Source organism: Syngnathoides biaculeatus, chromosome 20 (genome assembly GCF_019802595.1).
Source record: "Syngnathoides biaculeatus isolate LvHL_M chromosome 20, ASM1980259v1, whole genome shotgun sequence".
Taxonomy (NCBI): Eukaryota; Metazoa; Chordata; class Actinopteri; order Syngnathiformes; family Syngnathidae; genus Syngnathoides; species Syngnathoides biaculeatus.
This window is the reverse complement of record NC_084659.1, coordinates 11,885,594-11,903,954: the sequence shown is the minus strand read 5'-3', so window position 1 is coordinate 11,903,954 and position 18,361 is coordinate 11,885,594. Positions and strand designations below refer to the sequence as shown.

General features: G+C 46.9%; 1 long non-coding RNA gene across 1 annotated transcript in view; it reads right to left on the bottom strand.

Annotated features, from left to right (window-relative positions):
• Positions 1-18,361, bottom strand: part of LOC133493731 (uncharacterized) — a 32,110-nt gene that overhangs the window by 5,201 nt on the left and 8,548 nt on the right. The window contains exons 2-3 of the long non-coding RNA XR_009793120.1: positions 11,981-12,062; positions 9,278-9,388 (exon numbers count right to left, since the gene is read on the bottom strand). This is a non-coding gene — a long non-coding RNA (uncharacterized LOC133493731). The remainder of the gene's footprint in view (positions 1-9,277; positions 9,389-11,980; positions 12,063-18,361) is intronic.

The window sequence follows — 18,361 nt, the reverse complement described above, 5'->3', positions numbered from 1 at the left end:
CTCGACTGGCTAACTCCCAAGACGTGCGGCGATATAGATTGAGCAGAGCAAACAGAGGCTGGCATTAAACTCTTGTAATGGCTTGTAACAGGATATGCTTACTTGCTATCTGAAATTAAATCGTAGATATTGAGTCCCTCGGGGCCAATCAAATGGCTGAGCGTATTCCCGCGAGCCGCCGCTTTGCACGTGTGAAATTGGCTTCATTTCATTATTGAAGGTTTCCCGCCTTCACAGATTAGCGATTGCGGCGCACCCTTGTCTCCATTCACAGATTAGCGGCGCTGTTATTTTTAGTTTTACTCCACTTGGGCGGGAGAGGCAATTAATTAATCAGGCCGACTTTTCAGCCCTCCGTCAAGATACGGGCGACTCATTTAATCAGCTCCGGAGCGTGCAAACACCGACATGTGGCGGCATTAAAGTAACATTATGGCATAATGTGCGACAAAAGCATTTGCACTTAAAGCAGGGCTTTTAAAAAGGCTGAACATGCGCGCGGCAGCTGGTTCTCGACTCGCGGAGCAGCAAAACGCCACCATAAGCGTGACCTTAGGTAATAACGCAGTGCATTGTGAATCAACGTGCGCCCATTTAAACCAAACTCCAGCGTTGTGTCTTTGACATTTCAAGGACTTTCATTAGACTTGCAGCTGCTGTGCGAGAATATTCAGTGTTGGCGGGCGTTATTAAGCCTTGTTTGTGGAACTCAGTGCCGCCGCAGGTCCCAGTGTCATTAAGACACGGCAGGATTTTCATTAGGTTACTGCTACACGTGCATGGATGACTCCTCGCAGTAAGCTTCCCATTCCACTTGATAGCCTCCAAGTTTCTGATGCTGCTGCGTTTCCACCGCGGGGTGTTTAGAGGATCGCTTTGCCCGTTTCTTGCGTCGCTATCACGGAAAGGTCCTGGCAGAAGCACCTGGTATGCCAGTAAAGGATTAAACCCCCCCCCCAAACAGCCAATCCGGCGCAGCAGCCACCTGGGCAGCTCTTCCAAACAGAGTCCGCATTTGATTTCCATCGCAACTTTGTCCATGCTGCGGTTGCTCAAGAAGCAACTTTTATGGCAATGATGGATTGATTCCCCTCCCACGTAGAGGCAAACCTTCCTCCTGGCACTTCAGGCAGCCGCGTGTCGACAAGTCAAAAGTGAATCAGACTCTTTCGCATGCAGATTAAAACTTTCATGCCCAGGGGGGAGACTGACTTACCACCAAGTCTCTAAAACTTTGGAAGAGAATATAGGACTTGTTTTGGGTAGTTTAGACTGTGACGACAAAGCATTTTGGATAGTGTTGATGTCCACATTGAGAAAGCCCATAACGGTACACTATCAAAACAGAGTATTGTGATAAGGGATTATTTTCCATCTTCTTCTTCGTCTTCTTTTCCATTCGTCTTGTCCCGATTATGGGTCACCACAGCGCGTCATCTTTTTCCAACGAAGCCTATCTCATGCATCTTCCTCTGTAACACTCACAGTCATGTCCTCCCTCACAACATCCATCAATCTGTTCTTCGGTCTTCCTCTCGCTCGTTTGCCTGGCAGATCCATCCTCAGCACCCTTTTACCAAAGAACTACTCACTCTCTCGCCTCTGTACATGTCCAAACCATCGAAGTTTGCTCCCTAACCTTGTCTCCAAAACATCCAACTTTGGCTGTCCCTCTAATGACCTTATGTCTAATCCTATCCAACCTGCTCACGCTGAGCGAGTACCTCAACATCTTCATTTCTGCTACCTCAAGTTCTGCTTCCTGTTGTCTCTTTAGTGCCACTGTCTCTAACCTGTACATCACGGCCGGCCTCACCATTGTTTTAGAGACTTTGCCATTCATCCTAGCGGCGACTCTTCTGTCACATAAAACACCAGACACCTTCCAACAGCTCTTTGACCCTGCCTGGACCCATTTCTTCACTTCCTTACCACACTCTCCAATGCTCTGTATTGTTGGCCCCAAGCATTTGGAGTCATCCACCCTTGCCATTACTATTATTTTCCATAAATCCTCCAAAATACTTTCACTTCAGGACACGTTAATGCACCTTCAAAGATATCGTCCCGAAAATGACACAAATCTAATATTAACTTTGGTCCAACGTTACAATCCTACTAACTATATGTTATAATGTTTCTATAATGTGGCTAAATTGGGGGTGGGGAAAAAAAAATCTGTCTCAAAACAAAAATCAATATAAACCTAATAAATCACCCATATCAACTGCTTCTTTGTCGCGCTCCTCCGTTGCCACTTTCATTAATGGTTGACAGTTTTCCCTCTATCTCCCTCTCTCCAACATTTTCATGAAGGCAATAAAATACTCATCAGCAAAGGTCTGGAATGATTGTTTTTAATATGGCGACTTTTTAATGAGGACCGAAGGAGCAGCGCCTCTTTATCAGTGCGCGTCAGCGGAGAACTAATGGCGCTAAAAACGACAGGTTAGCAGCTCGTCCTGACTCGCTGACGGCCCACACCCTCGGTTTGTTTTCTTTAGCGCGCAGTGCATTACATTTAGCTGTCAAACGATGCAAAAGCTGCAATTTTGAGGTCTTGCGCCATCCATCAGTCCAACCGCAGCCGTGTTTGACCTTTTATTGAAGACTTCTGCGTCTGTCTCGTTTTTGCTCATTCGTACGTGCTTTGTCATTGATTGGACTTTAATCTGAGGACTTTACGGTTCAGTGGCGGGAGGAAACCTGTCAGAGGCGAGCACAAAGGGCACGTGCTGCCAAAAAGGTCGCGTTATTGGGACCGGAGCGATTCTGATAAAATTATAGATAAAGCCCCGACACGTTCGGTGCTCTAAAGAGTCGAGAGATTGAGCCCTGCAAGTCCCAAAATAAAAAAAAAAAGGTGCCTACTGCTAAATCAGGATTATGAAGCAGATTTTTCTGTTTAGTGGAAATTGCATGCCCTTTGAGAAGATGACCTCACATCTATTATACAGCAGCCATGAGGGGAATGATTGCCTTGAAAGATGAATGTATAAATTTGACTGGCATAATATGACTGGGACCTAATGGCGTGAAGCAAAAACGATATGTTGTGATAACTCCAATGACGCGCCGCTCATTACATCTGCATTATATAATGTGATGTGATATGCCTGTTACCCATTATACACACTACATTGCTTCATAGTTTTTAATGAGGCCCCGGCTTTATGATCTCTCACCAGCGAGTGCTTTGACTTGGCCCACTTTGCCGCCCAAGGTCAAGACAAAGGCGCTTTCAGCGCGAGCGACCCCCTGCCCACCAGACGCTAAACAAAACCACTTATCTGCCTCCTTCCTTTTACCATACAAGGTCATCTCATGCCGGCTACGCCTCCATAATTAGCATGCAGCCTGTGGCGTGGCCTGTCTGGAGAGGGACGCAGGAGCGTGGCACTCTCCTAATGACATGCCAGTCAGGAGGGTGCCCCTAAGAGTGCTTAAGTTTATAAAAAAAAAAAAAAAGAAAAAGAAAAAATTGCTCCCAAGGGTTTTAGCATCATCTCATGGGTTAAACAGAAAAAAAAAAAACAGGAAAGTGCGGGCGGCTATTTGCGCGATATTGGGTCGACGCTGTCATTCAACACAAACTCACCTCACTTCATTGATTACCAACCCATAGTCACGCACCAACGGTGTCTGAAATTGCCATACAAAGCACCCCATATTTGTCGCGGGGGCCCGTCAATTAAAGCAACGCAGAGCCATTTGTTTTTCCATGACACAATTACAACACCGAGCGCACGCACAACCAGTTGAGTATCATGGTTTGCTGGGCGAAGGACTGGACTGTGACTTCCAAATTACAATATATTAATTATTCACAACAAGAGGTTTCGATTGCTCTCTGTTCGTAAATGAACACAAATGAGTACAGCGCTAGAATACTTATGCCCCAGAACCTAATCACAACACTCAAGTTGTTCGCACGAAAGCAGCACTTGCAACATGGCGGAACACATTCCCAGGATACGCGATCCAGGAAGTAATTACAATTCTCCACAGACATAATTGGGAAAACAAATTAGCATTAGGTAAATGTAATTTCCACTTGACAGCGTTGGAAATTTCACCTCTGAGCCACGGCGGTTTGAGAGGCGGTGCGCAGGGATGCGCAAAGTCGGATGTATGATCACCGCTAACAAATCAAATCAAGGACGGGCAATGAAGTCAAAATGTGAAATAGATGTACGCAGCAAAATCATGATTGGCGTTGCAGTGATTTTTGCTAGCTGAGTTGGCGTTGACAACCAAAAGAAACACAAAGCCACGGATCGAGATATTCACGCGAAGACATGTTTACTATCTACAGCAAATGAAAAGCACCACGGTGCAGATGTCGCCACAAAGCCAACGTGTGGAACGCAATTATATTTGCAATAAAATCAATGTTGTCTCTTTAGGGTTTACCTCTGTTAGAATCTACGCTCAGCCTCGCTTTTAACTTTGTCCCCATACTCGCGTGCGATACCCGAAAATGATCATGGATGACATAAAACATCCCTGTGGCGTAATGGAGTGAAGGAGGGACGCGCTTCACTTAGCTGCCCCGCCCGCTAATGGGCCCCACTTTGGAACGGCATCCGTACAGCAGCGCTTGACGGGCTGCCAAAGGGGGTGTTGTGTTATTGCGGAGCCAATCACCCACTAAGTATTTGCTGGCTGCTATTTCCTTGCCGCTAATGTGCGAGCCTCCCCCCAATGCCGCAGCTAAATCGACTCTTAACGCCTGACTTGACACAGCGCGGCGCCGGGCGGAGAATCCCAAAGACGCATCGGCGGTGGGCAGCCCGACGTCCCCGTTGCCGGGGTTACGTTTATGGGCACGGACACGCTTGGGGGGGTTATGACGCTTTTACTGCTAGCCTAAATCACCGAAAGCGACGGTGGCCGGCGATTAGGCTGATGACGCTGACGTGACCTTTGCAACGGTGTTGTTGGGCGGTTATTTCTCAATTTAATGCGTCTTTGGACCTGAAGGTGTGACGGCTTCTGTGTCAGTTCCTCAGTGAAGGATGGATGTGGATTTTGAAGCAGCTTCTTTCCAACGTCCTGCCAAGTAAGAAAAGGTTGGTTTGCCAGCAGGTGTCAACATCGTGCTCGGACGTGCATCTCAATCCAGGCCTGCGCAACAAAGCCGCAGAAGCAAATAAACTTGAATGGCCGGGAAGCCCAGATGCACTTTGGCCCCGTTATCGGCCCGCGCAGATGTGCCTCGGCTTCCTCCGCCGCGTTTCGCGTTGGCCACATCCATCAGAGAAGTGCATCTTGGGACACGGGGAGAACGGTGCAAGCGCCAAGCCCGCCATCTGCCGTCATTTAGAAATAAATGACAGGCGCAAACCTCACGGGAGCCCGTCTCATTCCTCTGCCAACATCGTTTCTGTGACGGGTAGCGCCCGTCATCCAGCCTACCCCCTTTCCCCCGAAATCGATGTGCAAGAGCACTGTGCGCTGGAGTGTGACTCCGGGAGAGGCTTGGAGTGGATTTGGTCGGCGAAGCGCAGCCATTTACTCAGAGGAGCCGGCAGGTGGAACAGCGTGGTGAAAACAGCTGCCTCCCGGCTGACTACAGGAGCCAACACGGAAACCTGGAGGACTTTGGCCGGAGAGCAGCTCGCTGTCCGCTTTTATTTGATTAGGTTCCGAGTCAGTCGGGCGTTTTGCGTTTACGACCTGTCCGTGGGCTGTGCTCCATCATTGTGCTAATAATTAATACTTTACAGTCGCGCAAACAATATTTACAAAGTCCACTCCAGAGGGAAACGGAGGGAAACTGCAATTTAGGAGTTCTCCCCAGGTGCATATTGAGGAGAATGAAGCAGTTAACTAAATGAAGTGAATAATACAACTGCTGCGCGTCTGACAAATGAGCCACATAAAACATACCTCATCACTGTGGAAAAGCTATACCGCAAATAACATTTTCTGTCTTTACATTTTCCCTTTTCTCTGCAAAATGTAAAAACTGGGCCAAAGTGCTACTTCACAAAAGCTTGTAGGTGACAGCTAATATAAACTTGCCCCCCATAACCGAGACAGGAGGTGGACTTTATTAATTTCACGGATCTGGAAATGAGCCGCGGCGATAAGGCTATCGGGCTCTTATCTGTGGATGGCGGAGGCGTGATTAAGCCAATAGCCGGCGATGATGAGGAAGTCATGTGAATAAAGACTCTGAGATATGAGGGCGGAATTTTCAGGGCTGGATTACCAGAGGGACGATTGGATTGGCATTTAATTGCCACCTTTTCTATTTAAAGGGTGGGAGGATCTCCCGCGAGGTAGCCCACAACACCCTCCCCCGCTTCCCGTCTTTGTGTGGGCAAGGTCAGCTCGTTGAATGTTTTGGTTAGATGGGCGGAGGTCAAGTCGCGAGGCCGAGCGGCCGCTGAGATTGAAAGCGGGAATCCCGCCGCCTTTTCCGTCCGTGTGGATGCCGAGCAGATTGGGGTCAAGACGAGGTGGACGGCCGTGTAATAGCGCAAGACCGCGACAGCTAGAAATCGTCACGCCGCTCCTTTGCTGGACTTTTTCGTTGAGTTTGAAATGGTTTTGTGCCGCCGACAATCATTTCTATTCTGCTGCGCCGCTCGCTAAATTGCGGTGACGGAGACAAAATGGCCAGCTCGAGGCCTGGACAATTTGTTTGCTATTGAGATTGCTGTCTGATACGTAAAATACGTCAACCTCGACAGTTGGGTCCTGCACCTCGACCGGTCGAAGTCGCAGGCTAATCCTCCAAAATGATATTCAGATAGATGCACTGATATCAGTATCAGTATTGGGGGCCAATACCGTATGACTGTACTCTAACTCATCATAAAAATGCTCCGATAATACAACACCAGATAAGATTAACTAGCCTGTCATATAATATTTTTTCATCCCTGAGCTTGGGAAACCCACTAGGGGAGATTGCAAACTGTTTTTGTAAAACAGTCAACGTGTACTTACTCCACACTATTTATTGACACTCCCAGTTGAAGTTTAAAGTAAAACTAAGGCAAAATAAAGACAATTACATGTTGTAGATTTACGCAAACAACGTGACGTGCCAGCTGCATGTGGCCACGTAATGGAAAACGCCATAGACGGTCTAAAGAATAGCGTGGATTTCCCACCATAAACCTTTAAATCATTGATTGATATGACAATGATAGAACAATTTCAACACGCATAACTTGTCTACTCTTCTAAAAACAACTTCTTCAAGTTTCTCAAAATAATACGACATGGAGTGTCAGATCTGAGTAAAATGAATTCCATGTTCAATAAAATTTGCTTAGAATAATCTTTGACTCCAATAAAACTGTCATCACAATTGCACGAAGGATTTTCCACATGGAAAGTACCGTAATTGGTCTCATAGGCCCCATAAATGTGCTGACGATTTGAAGAAAATATGACTGGTTTTACCCTCTGCATGAGCTGGTGGCGCTATGGATTTCGATATCTATATTACAGCGAGTGCATACAAAACATGAGCGAGGCTTTACAGCTCCTATTATGACAGCAGCACCTCTGGAGTTGGCGCCTCCGCGAGGAGCAGTTAGCTTTCGCTACGGCGACTTTAAATTGCCTGTCCGCCAACACGAGGCAGCACGCGTCAAAATTAATAAAGGCCTTTGCGCCTGACAGATACGAGAGTATTCTGCCATCCCCGTGACACCTCCCTTTGTAAACCTCGCGCGAGGGGCCGCAAATAAGCAAAAGCCCGGTTGTAAAATTGTAATCCGTGCTCCTCGGACGGACGCGAGGGAGAATGGAGTGTTATCACCCTGCTTGACATACTCCTGTGTTTTCTCCCTGGATCCTTGGGGCTTTATCATGCCAGCATTTCATTCCATTATCCCGAGCACACCGGGACTGTCCTCAGAGCAAGGGAATGAGATGGCTTGTCGGGAGCGCAGAACAAAGAGGGAGCATGTTGGGCACAGGATTAGACCGGGAGAGGAGGGCGGAGGAGAGATGAGAGCCGACGGAAGGGATGGAGGACCCGCACTGGGATGGGAAGGAGATATTTGGGGGATTTGTCTTTGCTAGCTTTGTTTCTTTACTTGGGCCTTTGGTACCTAGTAATTGGTAGTTGTGGCTCACGAGGGGGACTATGTCCTAATTCAGCGGAAAATTAAGAAAATGGTGTGCTGACTATTTGGCTGGGAAGGTGTGTATGAAAGTTCAGAGCTACAGAGTTACTTTGTGTATTTAAAAACAGCCACGCAACTTATTCTTCCGTTAGCTTAATGCTAACACGCCATGTGAAATATCCACAGGCATATTTTCTTTATCCTCTGCAAAAAACAACAAATTCACTGCAGTTTACTGAGACAGTCATTTTGAACGACCTTTAGTTCGAAAGACTAATATATTGGCGCCTGGTGGCTAAGTTATGCACACAACGAGTCGCAATGAATTACCGTATTTTCCGCACGATAAGGTGCACCTTCAATGAATGGCCTATTTTAAAACTTTCTTCTTATATATGGCGCACTGCATTATAAAGCGCATAGAATAGACGCTACAGTAGAGACTGGGGTTACGTTACGGTTCCATTAGATGGCGCTGCACTAAAGGCTACATATTGATCCATACATAAGGCGCACTATCGGCTTTTGAAAATTTAAAGGCTTTTAGGTGCCCCTTATGCGGAAAACACGGTACTCTTGAGACACACTTACATTCTATTTAATTACGTCGTCACGATACGTTTTTTTTAAATGAATAGTATCGAGCATCTCTTTAGCGGTACTGCCAAACTGATTACCGTTCAGTTGTATTTAACTTTTTAGTGAGTTGTTGTCTCCCCCACCCCTCAATTTTTAGCCCCGTAAACAAAGACCAGATACTGTCATTAGCATCTGCTTGTAAGACACACATATAGAGAGACACCCACACAGGTGCTGCATCATGCATCCTAAACGCTATAAGACACACCGACAAGTGCATCCAGCAAGCCCAAGATCCCACACTTCATTAGGCAACCAGCCATCCCTGACTCGAGTAAATCGATGGCGGATAATACCAGGCGCCCCTCACCCTCCCATCTCGCCGCCCCCGTTTCTCCTCTGTTCCGGCGTGCCATCAACAGCCATCCCTCCATCCAAACATTATTCTTGCTTACTTCTGCATCCCCGTCTCAAAAAATCCCATCTGTCCTTTTCTTTCCACCGGGCGTGACAGTCTTGCATCATCCCTCCGTGCGCCCATTCCTCTCCATTCTCCCGCTAACAGCCCGCCCCCCCCCCCTCCCCCTTTTTCCTCTCCATCTCACCTGTCTGGTTTCATCACGAGTATGGATCATTCCTCTTATCCGGCTCCCGTTGCCTCTAACGCCGTCGTCGTATACAACACGCCTGTTGTGATCGCTGACAGCTGGGCTGTGCTGCGTTGACAGTAACAGGGATAATAAGCTCATTTTGCATGTGTCACTTTTCTCTGTCGGTGCTGCTTCCTATAATTTAGGCTTGCTCCATCTCTGGGGAGGAATGCGTTATTACTCTGCCGGGGATTGGCCGGGGTGTTTAAGAATTCCATTTCATTAAGCGTGCCGCTTTACACGCGCGCTAAAACAAGTTGCCGCCGCTATTCTGCTTTGTAATGGCAACGCCGCCCTCATTTGACAAACTGCGTCGATGGTGCCAGCCGGAGCGGGCCGGGTATTAAAGTCACTGAGAAGCTGAAAGTTTCCCCCATTCTTCAAACCAGCTTTGGAAATAATTTACTCTGCTTAATGGCCCGCTGCAGGCTTGTTTCATGCAATTAAAGCTGTAATCCATTACCGCTGAAAAAAAAAAAATTCCAAATAGGCCTGTCATATCCACTTCATTCACTTATAGGAGGCTAAAAAATATTTGAAATCAACAGTCCGTACCGCTGCTGGACAAAAAGGAAGGAAATTAATGCCTATTTGTATTTTGAAATTATCTTCATTTGTACTGGCAAGGACTACATGTCGAAGTAACTTTTAAAAACTAGAAGAAAAAAAAAAAACATACTGGTACTTGTTTTTTTGCCAAAAAGCAGGATCGTCGCGGATAGATTGTGTACAAACAAATATAAAAGTGTTGTGTCTACTGAGTTTGTTGTGTGCGCGCGAGGCAGCGGCTTCGCTCTTCACTCGGATAAACCAGTACTAGAAAATACTGAATTATTAATAGTTATGCTCTAAACAACAACTCCAGCTGTGATTTGCAAGATTTTCTCGTGACTAAACAATGATAGTAGCCTGGGAGCTGAATATTGAAATAAAAAAAATAAAAAAAAAAAAGGACGCGTGCCTGTGCATGAAATATTAACGAAAGCAACGATGAAAGGACGTTCAAGCGACTGGAGGAAGACGTCTTAATGAGATAAAAGAGCCGGAGCACACCTCTGCAAGATTTCACCTGTTCACAGCAAAAAAAAAAAAAAAAATAGTCCTGTGGCTTTAATTCCAATCGCTGTTGACGAAATGGTTTGAAGACGACGCAACACAAAAACAAAATGGAACACGTATTACCCAGGAAAGGTGAAGGCTTGTGTTTTTTTTTTCCCGGGGGCTGGGGAATTGTAACAAAACTGAAATTGTGTACAGTAGAATTGTGATGTCTTATATGATTTCTGTCTGGTATCTTCTCACTTGGAGCACAGAGTGCAAAGCATATACAGTGACGACGGAGCATTTAAGCTGGAATGCTGCACGCAAATGGAAGAAACTGACAAAACATCTCTAATTTGAGTTTGCGTATTTGAACACCCTACTATATTGCAAGTTCAAGTGGAGCCCCGTGCAAGATGTCACCTTCTGGGGTCTCAATGATCCTTAGAAGGGTGAGGAATCAGCCTTGGACTACACCACAGGACTTGGTCAATGACCTGAAAAGAGCTGGGACCACTGTTTCCAAGGTGACTTTTGGTAATACATTAAGATGTCATGGTTTCAAATCATGCATGGGACTGAAGGTTCCCCTGCTTAAACCAGCGCATGTCAAGGCCCCTCTTAAATTTGCCAATGACCGTTTGGACGATACAGAGGAGTCATGGGAGAAAGTTTTGTAGTCAGATGAGAGCAAAATTGAACTTTTTGGTCATAATTCCACTAACCGTGTTTGGAGGAAGACGAATGATGAGTTCCATCCCAAGAACACCATCCCAACTGTGAAGCATGGGGGTGGTAGCATCATGCTTTGGGGGTGTTTTTCTGCACATGGGACAGGACGACTGCACTGCATTAAGGAGATTATGACCGCGGCCATGTATTGTGAGATTTTGGGGAAAAAAACTCTTTCCCTCAGTCAGAGAACTGAAGATGGGTCAAGGCTGGGTCTTTCAACATGACAATGAGCCGCAGCACACAGCCAGGAAAACCAAGGAGTGACTCCGTAAGAAGCATATCGAGGTTCTGGCGTGGCCTAGCCAGTCTCTATACCTAAACCCAATAGAAAATCTTTGGAGGGAGCTGAAACTATGTGTTTCTCAGCGACAGCCCAGAAACCTGTCTAATCTAGAGAAGATCTGTGTGGAAGAGTGGGCCAAAATCCCTCCTGCAGTGTGTGCAAACCTGGTCAACAACTACAGGAAACATTTGACCTCTATAATTACAAACAAAGGCTACTGTAGCAAATATTAACATTGGTTTTCAAACACTTATTTGCAGCTGTATCTCACACATAAATCATTGAAAAAAAAAAAAATCATACATTGTGATTTCTGGATTTTTCTTTTTAGATGATCTCTCTCACAGTGGACATGCACCTACGATGAAAATTTCAGACCCCTCCATGATTTCTTAGTGGGAGAACGTGCAATGTAGCAGGGTGTTCAAATACTTATTTACTTCACTGTAATCACAAGGATAGCGTGAGGAGGGTCAAAATCCAGGAGCGTTTCACTAGTTATCGCTTTTTTTTGTAAATGGGCAGGAAAATGTTGTTTACGTGGCTGAACCCGTTCCCATCTTTCTGTTGGGTGATGAGCGGCGTATGAGCTCGTTTACCTCATGGAGGTTTGGGGCCACGCTGGGCTTACAGCTGCAGGCGACGGCGTGTCAGCCCTCGTAGTGTCGCTGCGTTACGTGTCTGCAATGTGAGAGAAGAAAACAGAGCAAATCTGATTCCGTACAGACACATTTTGGGATCTTAATAATGGCGGCTAAACCACTGCAAACTTTATGAAAAGATGTCTTTGCCAGCACAGATGTAAACAAGAGTGGAAACAACAGAATCTTTGAAACGTGATGTGCTGGCCCTCCAGTCCTGAGTTGATGCCACTGTCGGCGATAGCGAGAGTCAGACTTGGATCGTGAATTTAAAAGGCAAGACCCCGCGATACAAAATGGCTCAGCTGGCAGAGTGGCCATCTTGTTATTGGAAGATTGCTCGCTCGATCTGCAGGCTCCTCGGGAGACTCTCTCTTGAACGTGACACTGAACACTTCAATTGGTGTGGATCGGGAGAAGATGGCTGACTCCGAGCAATGTCAAAGGATGAATGCACAAAGTGAAGCGCCAATAGCGGCTAGGAAATTGCACGTTTGATGTTGGGCTCGTGTTTTGCACGGGAGAATGATATTGCTTGAAATTAGTGTGACATTCCAGCTGTCAGTGGATGAGTTGTAAAATACTCCAGAGGTGCTTTGCTGCATTGTGGCAGGGAAGTCAACTCACTGAACAACAACGAGCAGTTGGGGAGAAAGGAAACAGCTATGTGAAAACAATCGGTGCAGCAGCACATGAAAGCGGATAATATTCACAGGAAGGTATTCTTTATCAAATGGGACAGACTACTACCTGAGATTTGGCATGATTTCATAATTTTTCTTTCCACATTTTAAAACCGATCCCTGGTTTCTTATCATTTCTGTGATGTGATTTTCTCAAAAGCCGTTGAGGCTGAACAATTAAAGCAGACCTGATATCCGGTGAGCGGTTCTGTCTCACGCAAACGGGCCACATCTCACCAGATGCCCAGTATGGTATTCTTTACCATGATGACATTGGACAGAGCTTTGCTTTTTTTCCCAGTTAGGCTTTTTGTTTTCAAGCAGCCCAAACTCGAAAGAGAATGGGAGCCTACTTGAAGACAAAGTAAAAGAATAATTTGTATTTTCACCTGTAGAGGAAGCACTTCCTCACCAATTTTTTGTTTTGCCCATGACGTTATTATCTTGTTCAAATTTGAGATCTTTTTAACCGGATACGCCTTTGTCATTAAACTATAACGCTTACAGTCACTCACAGGTGTGGTAGTAGTGAAACTCTTCTTCATTTTTAGTCTGCATGACTGGATTATACTGCCCTACTGTAGCCAAGATGCACACATTGCATGAACTGCAACAGTTTTTATACAGCACGGTTATATAAAGTGCTAAAAAACACCAAATCTTTTTTTTTTTTTTTCATATTTGGGGGGAGTGAAGAAAGAGGAGCGGATAAAGTACTGAATGTTGCACCACAAGGCGGGCTACGCAGCTCATTCGTGCTGACGACGCTAACACGAGGGGGACATGAAGATGCATCAAGCCGAGGCTGGGGCAGAGCAAACACTGCGGCAACAGCTGCTCTCTGCAGCACCACCATTAAGACTGGAGGAGGTGACACCCGTGTGTGTGTGTGTGTGTGGGGGGGGGGGGGGGGCATCCAATGTTGCATTGATGAACCACCTCAACATCTGTCCACCCCCGCAAAAAAAAAAAAAAGTTTGCAAACATCTGTCCTTTCTTCCCTTCTCTTTATTTGTATTGACCGCAGCCCTGCCTCATTTATTTGCTCGCATTTCTCCACTTTGTGCGATATGGAAAAATTGCGGACGTCAACGCTGGCGAGATGGAGAGATGCAGGGGCAACAAAAAGAGGATGGAAGACGCCCCCCCCCCCCCAGCACACACACCCCTTACAACTTTTCTTTGGGGGCTTCTTATATACCAACCCATCTATCTCCATTATACCCCCGAAATTGCTATTTGTCGCTTTGCGGGGAAGAAATAATCAATATGTCTTGTGGGGGCAGCGAGCGCATTAGAGGAAGCAAATTGATGTCTCTCGCCCCAGCGCTCCTCACTTTGCACACTGCACCACAACTAATGGGAAGCCTCGCTGGCTGCCAGACAGGGATGCGGCCAGTGTGAACGCGTGCGATTTTTCTGTGTGCACGTGCGCGCCAGCAACCGGCCGGCGGTCAGGCAATAGGTAATTTGTTAATGCAAAAGTGAATGCCAGTTTGTCTCAGCCGCCGTGCGCGCGTCTGTCCAGCGTCGATGCGGACTTATCTGTCCCGGCCATCCGGCTTTAGGTCTTTGGGCTGTCAGAGGCAGATAGCCCTGTCACCAGCCCAGCGTCCCCCTTTTCCCCCGAGGGCCTTGGAGGCTTCCTACAGCGAGTGACACTTCCAGAAAATCCCCACCTGATAAGTGCATCGCAGACGGACGTGACCTGCCCGAGTGTCTGCCTTCTCGCCTGGGCTTTTATTTCATTACGCTTCTCCGTCGCCCTCAATCTCAGCGAGCAGACAGTAAACACGATTTGCTCGATTTTCGTCAAGACGCCTCTTTTTATTAAATCTGCTGCAAACTGCTAAATCTTTTTGTCACCAGTTTGCGAGATCCACTTAAATATGACGGGCACGGGCAGAGGAGAGACAATATATCAAAGGATTTTAAAGGGGATTCCAATCCTCGCAACACATGCATGACAAGTCGTGAAAAGCACAAAAAAATGCAAAGCGGGATGCGCGGAAGGAGGCGGTGGCGGAATAATAACGGCGCCACTGCATTATAACATGCGAAATGAATATTTAAACAGCGCGGCCGATAGCCTGACAGCCGCAGAATAAATTCATCTTTCTGTCAACCCCTCACCAACACTCACCAAATCAATCTCCGTCAGCGACATTGGAGTGCTCGGACGGCATTTCGAGACACGGGCGAGTCGGGCGGGGAGGACTGTGGAGGGGCTGCACGGGTCACATCGGGATTCTTGATTATCTGCTTGTTCACGGCAAGGGGCATTAGGGGCACGTCAGTCTTAATTTAGCCAAGCAGCGCTCCCACGAAACTGGAAAAATGTCACGCACGCTTGGTTACTTTCAGCACGCAAAAAAAAAAAAAAAAAAAATCACCTGGGTGAGAGAATTTGTAAACACGTTTGTGATTCATTCAGGCATATAAACGTGGAATGCATTCACGGGTATTAATAGATTTTTCTTTGTCTTGCCTCAGACGTCATTCAAATGTTGTTTTCTTCTCTGGCATCTTCCCAAAGCTAATAGGGATGGCAGGAAGACGCCGCCGCAAATACAGGCAGTTTACCTGCAGACTGTGTGAATGAGTGTGCGCGATAAGGCTTTTGTCACGGCGGACGCTTTAAGCCGTCATAGCAGGAAGAGCAAAAGGTGTTAATAATACGATTAGGCCGCATTCAAGTGTCCCAGTAAGCCAAGGCGGTGTGACATTGAGCCGGAATGTACAATGCAAAGAGCCTGAGTCTAAGCCGCTTAATGGGATTCAAACATCATTAATTTGCTTTTTTAGACGTGCGTTTTTCCAACTGCGACATGTCAAATGTCTGCGAGATAGAAGCCCTGTGGCTGCTTATCTGCGCGCCGCAGCCCTGTGACAGCCGCGGCGGCCGGTCCAAGGTGAACCCCCTCGCGCTGTCCCTGCACAGAACAGGTTGCAGATAAAGGATGGATGTATTGAGGTGAGTCCATGTCTTTTTCAAAAGCTCCGCGAGCTGTCGCTCTTCCCGGTTATCCCTACCCTGAAGTGACTTGGCCAGGACAAAAAAAAAAAAAAAAAAAAATACAAAACCGCAATCTTTGAAGAGATGATTTAGCTGAAGAATTTGACCATTTGTTTAGTTAAACTGGTGCGCAGGATTGCCGACTTCCCCAGATGTTCCGGGATGGAGCAAAAAGAGAGCCTATTATTAAGTGCGGGTGTGGAGAAAGTTGCTATGTATGAAGGTGTACAATACAGCAACCACGAAAGGCTGTTCCGTGCAAAAATGAACACGTTGTAAGAAGCTGTTGGCTTACGCCTTGCTCGAGCTATTTCTGTGACTTTTGAATGTCAAGTCGGAACCCGCAGGGGCTGCCGAAACCTGCTTACTGTTAAAAGAGCAAAAACATCTCAAAAGTCTCTCTCTCAAGGCAACAATAACCGAGCAAAATAAAGAAATAAAATAATAATAATAATTCCGCTCGCCGCGGCGCGTGACAAACACAACAATTGCGTGGCGCTGCAGGTTAATGCAGTTCTTTGATGGATGCAGAAAGCGCGGTAGAAAGCCACGGCAATTAGAAGAGCCCAGTGTGAGAGCGCTGGCTGCCGCATGCACCGCTGGGCATAAATGAGTCGAGCAGCCGGGGCAACACAGGCAGGGCTTTAACACAACACCGCAGACACGCCTAAGACTCCCATTGTGCCGCTCGCTAATCCATTTCCACCCTAACAAGCTGCTGCCTACCAACCCAGCCATCCAACCGCTCACTCGTCCACCGTCTGCTCGGGTTGGTTCGGATCCAGTGCGGTGACTTGCGGGCGCCATTTTAAGCCGCCTTTGGCAGCACTCGCCCTCCTCCGTGTTGGAACAAAACGGGGATATTTTAGGACACTGTGCTCAAGTAAAACCAGGGAGTGCCTCGCTACTGTATTAACTGCGTTTGCTCACCACCTCATCTTTTGCTTGCTTGGCGCATCAGCTTCATTTGTCTCTTGCTCACCAGGAAATCAGACACACAATTGAGGGGAGAAGCTATCAGCACGAGGATGATTATCACTTTTAGTAATTTTTTACTATCTACAACTGCGCCTCGTGGTTTGCCCGACAACTGCGCCTCTCCTCCCACCTGCCATCAAAGTGACAAAGTCGCGCGGGGGGGATGTGCAGGAGCAACAAGCGAGCGACACCCACAAGGAGACAATGTGCTAGATGAGATCAAATGTGAGAGGGGAGAAAACGTGATTTTTCTACTCTTGAAGAAAGTCTGATCGAGTTCCGTTGTTTGCTATGGAGGTGTATAAACTTGCATACGTGCGCGCAACATTTTGATACCCATATACTATAGATCGTGGAAAAATACAGAGAAGGTCAGTAGGAGCTACACTGTACCTTTGTAGACCTAGTGAAAGCCTGCTGCAGAGTACCGAGAGAGGAACTGTGGTCCTGCATGCGCAAGTCTGGTGTGGCGGAGAAATATATTAAAATGATACAGGACATGTATGAGGGCAGCAGAACAGCGGTGAGATGTGCCGTAGGTGTGTAAGAAGAATTTAAAGTGGAGGTGGGACTGCATCAGGGTTCCGCGCTGAGCCCCTTTCTGTTTGCGGTAGTCATGGATAGGCTGACAGAAGAGGTTAGACTGGAATCCCCTTGGACCATGATGTTCGCAGTGAAAGCAGGGAGCAGGCAGAAGAACAATTAGAAAGATGGAGGCACGCACTGGAAAGGAGAGGAATGAAGATTAGCCGAAGTAAAACAGAATATATGTGCGTGAATGAGAGGGGCGGAAGAGGAAGAGAAGCTCCAGGGAGAAGAGATAGCGAGGGTGGACGACTTCAAACACTTGGGGTCAACAATACAGAGCAATGGTGAGTATGGTAAGGAGGTGAAGAAACGGGTCCAAGCGGGATGGAACAGTTGGTGGAGGGTGTCTGGTGTTCTTTGTGACAGAAGTGTCTCCGCTAGGATGAAGGGCAAAGTTAATAAAACAAAAAAGTGGTGAGGCCGGCCATGATGTACGGATGAGAGACGGTGGCATTGAAGAGACAACAGGAAGCAGAACTGGAGGTGGCAGAAATGAAGATGTTGAGGTTCTCGCTTGGAGTGAACAGATTGGATCGGAAGAGAAATGAGCTAATTCGAGGGACGGCCAAAGTTGGATCTTTTGGAGACAAGATTAGAGAGAGCAGACTTCAATGGTTTGGACACGTCCAGAGGCGAGAGAGTGAGCATATTGGTAGAAGGGCGCTGAGGCAAAAGAGCGAGAGGAAGACGGAAGAAAAGGTTGACGGATGCTGTGAGGGAAGACATGAGGACAGTTGGGGGTTAGAGAGGAAGATGCACAAGATAGGCCTAGATGGAAAAAGATTACGCGCTGTGGCGACCCCTAACGGGACAAGCTGAAAGAAAAAGAAGAAGGTACTGAACCAGGCTGGTTTACTAAACTGTGTGACTTTCGAACTTTTCAATCTCATTTGTTGTCCTAAAGAGAACTTTTGCCGTGAATACACTGACTGCAAAAGTCTTTTGTCTGTCCCATTTTGTGGCTCAAAACGACTTGTTCCAATCAGCAATATCCGCGTCCCTCGAGGTGATTTTTCCGTGTATGCTCTCAAAATTAAAAATTAATCGCTCAGTTTCCAAACAGCTGAAGGATTC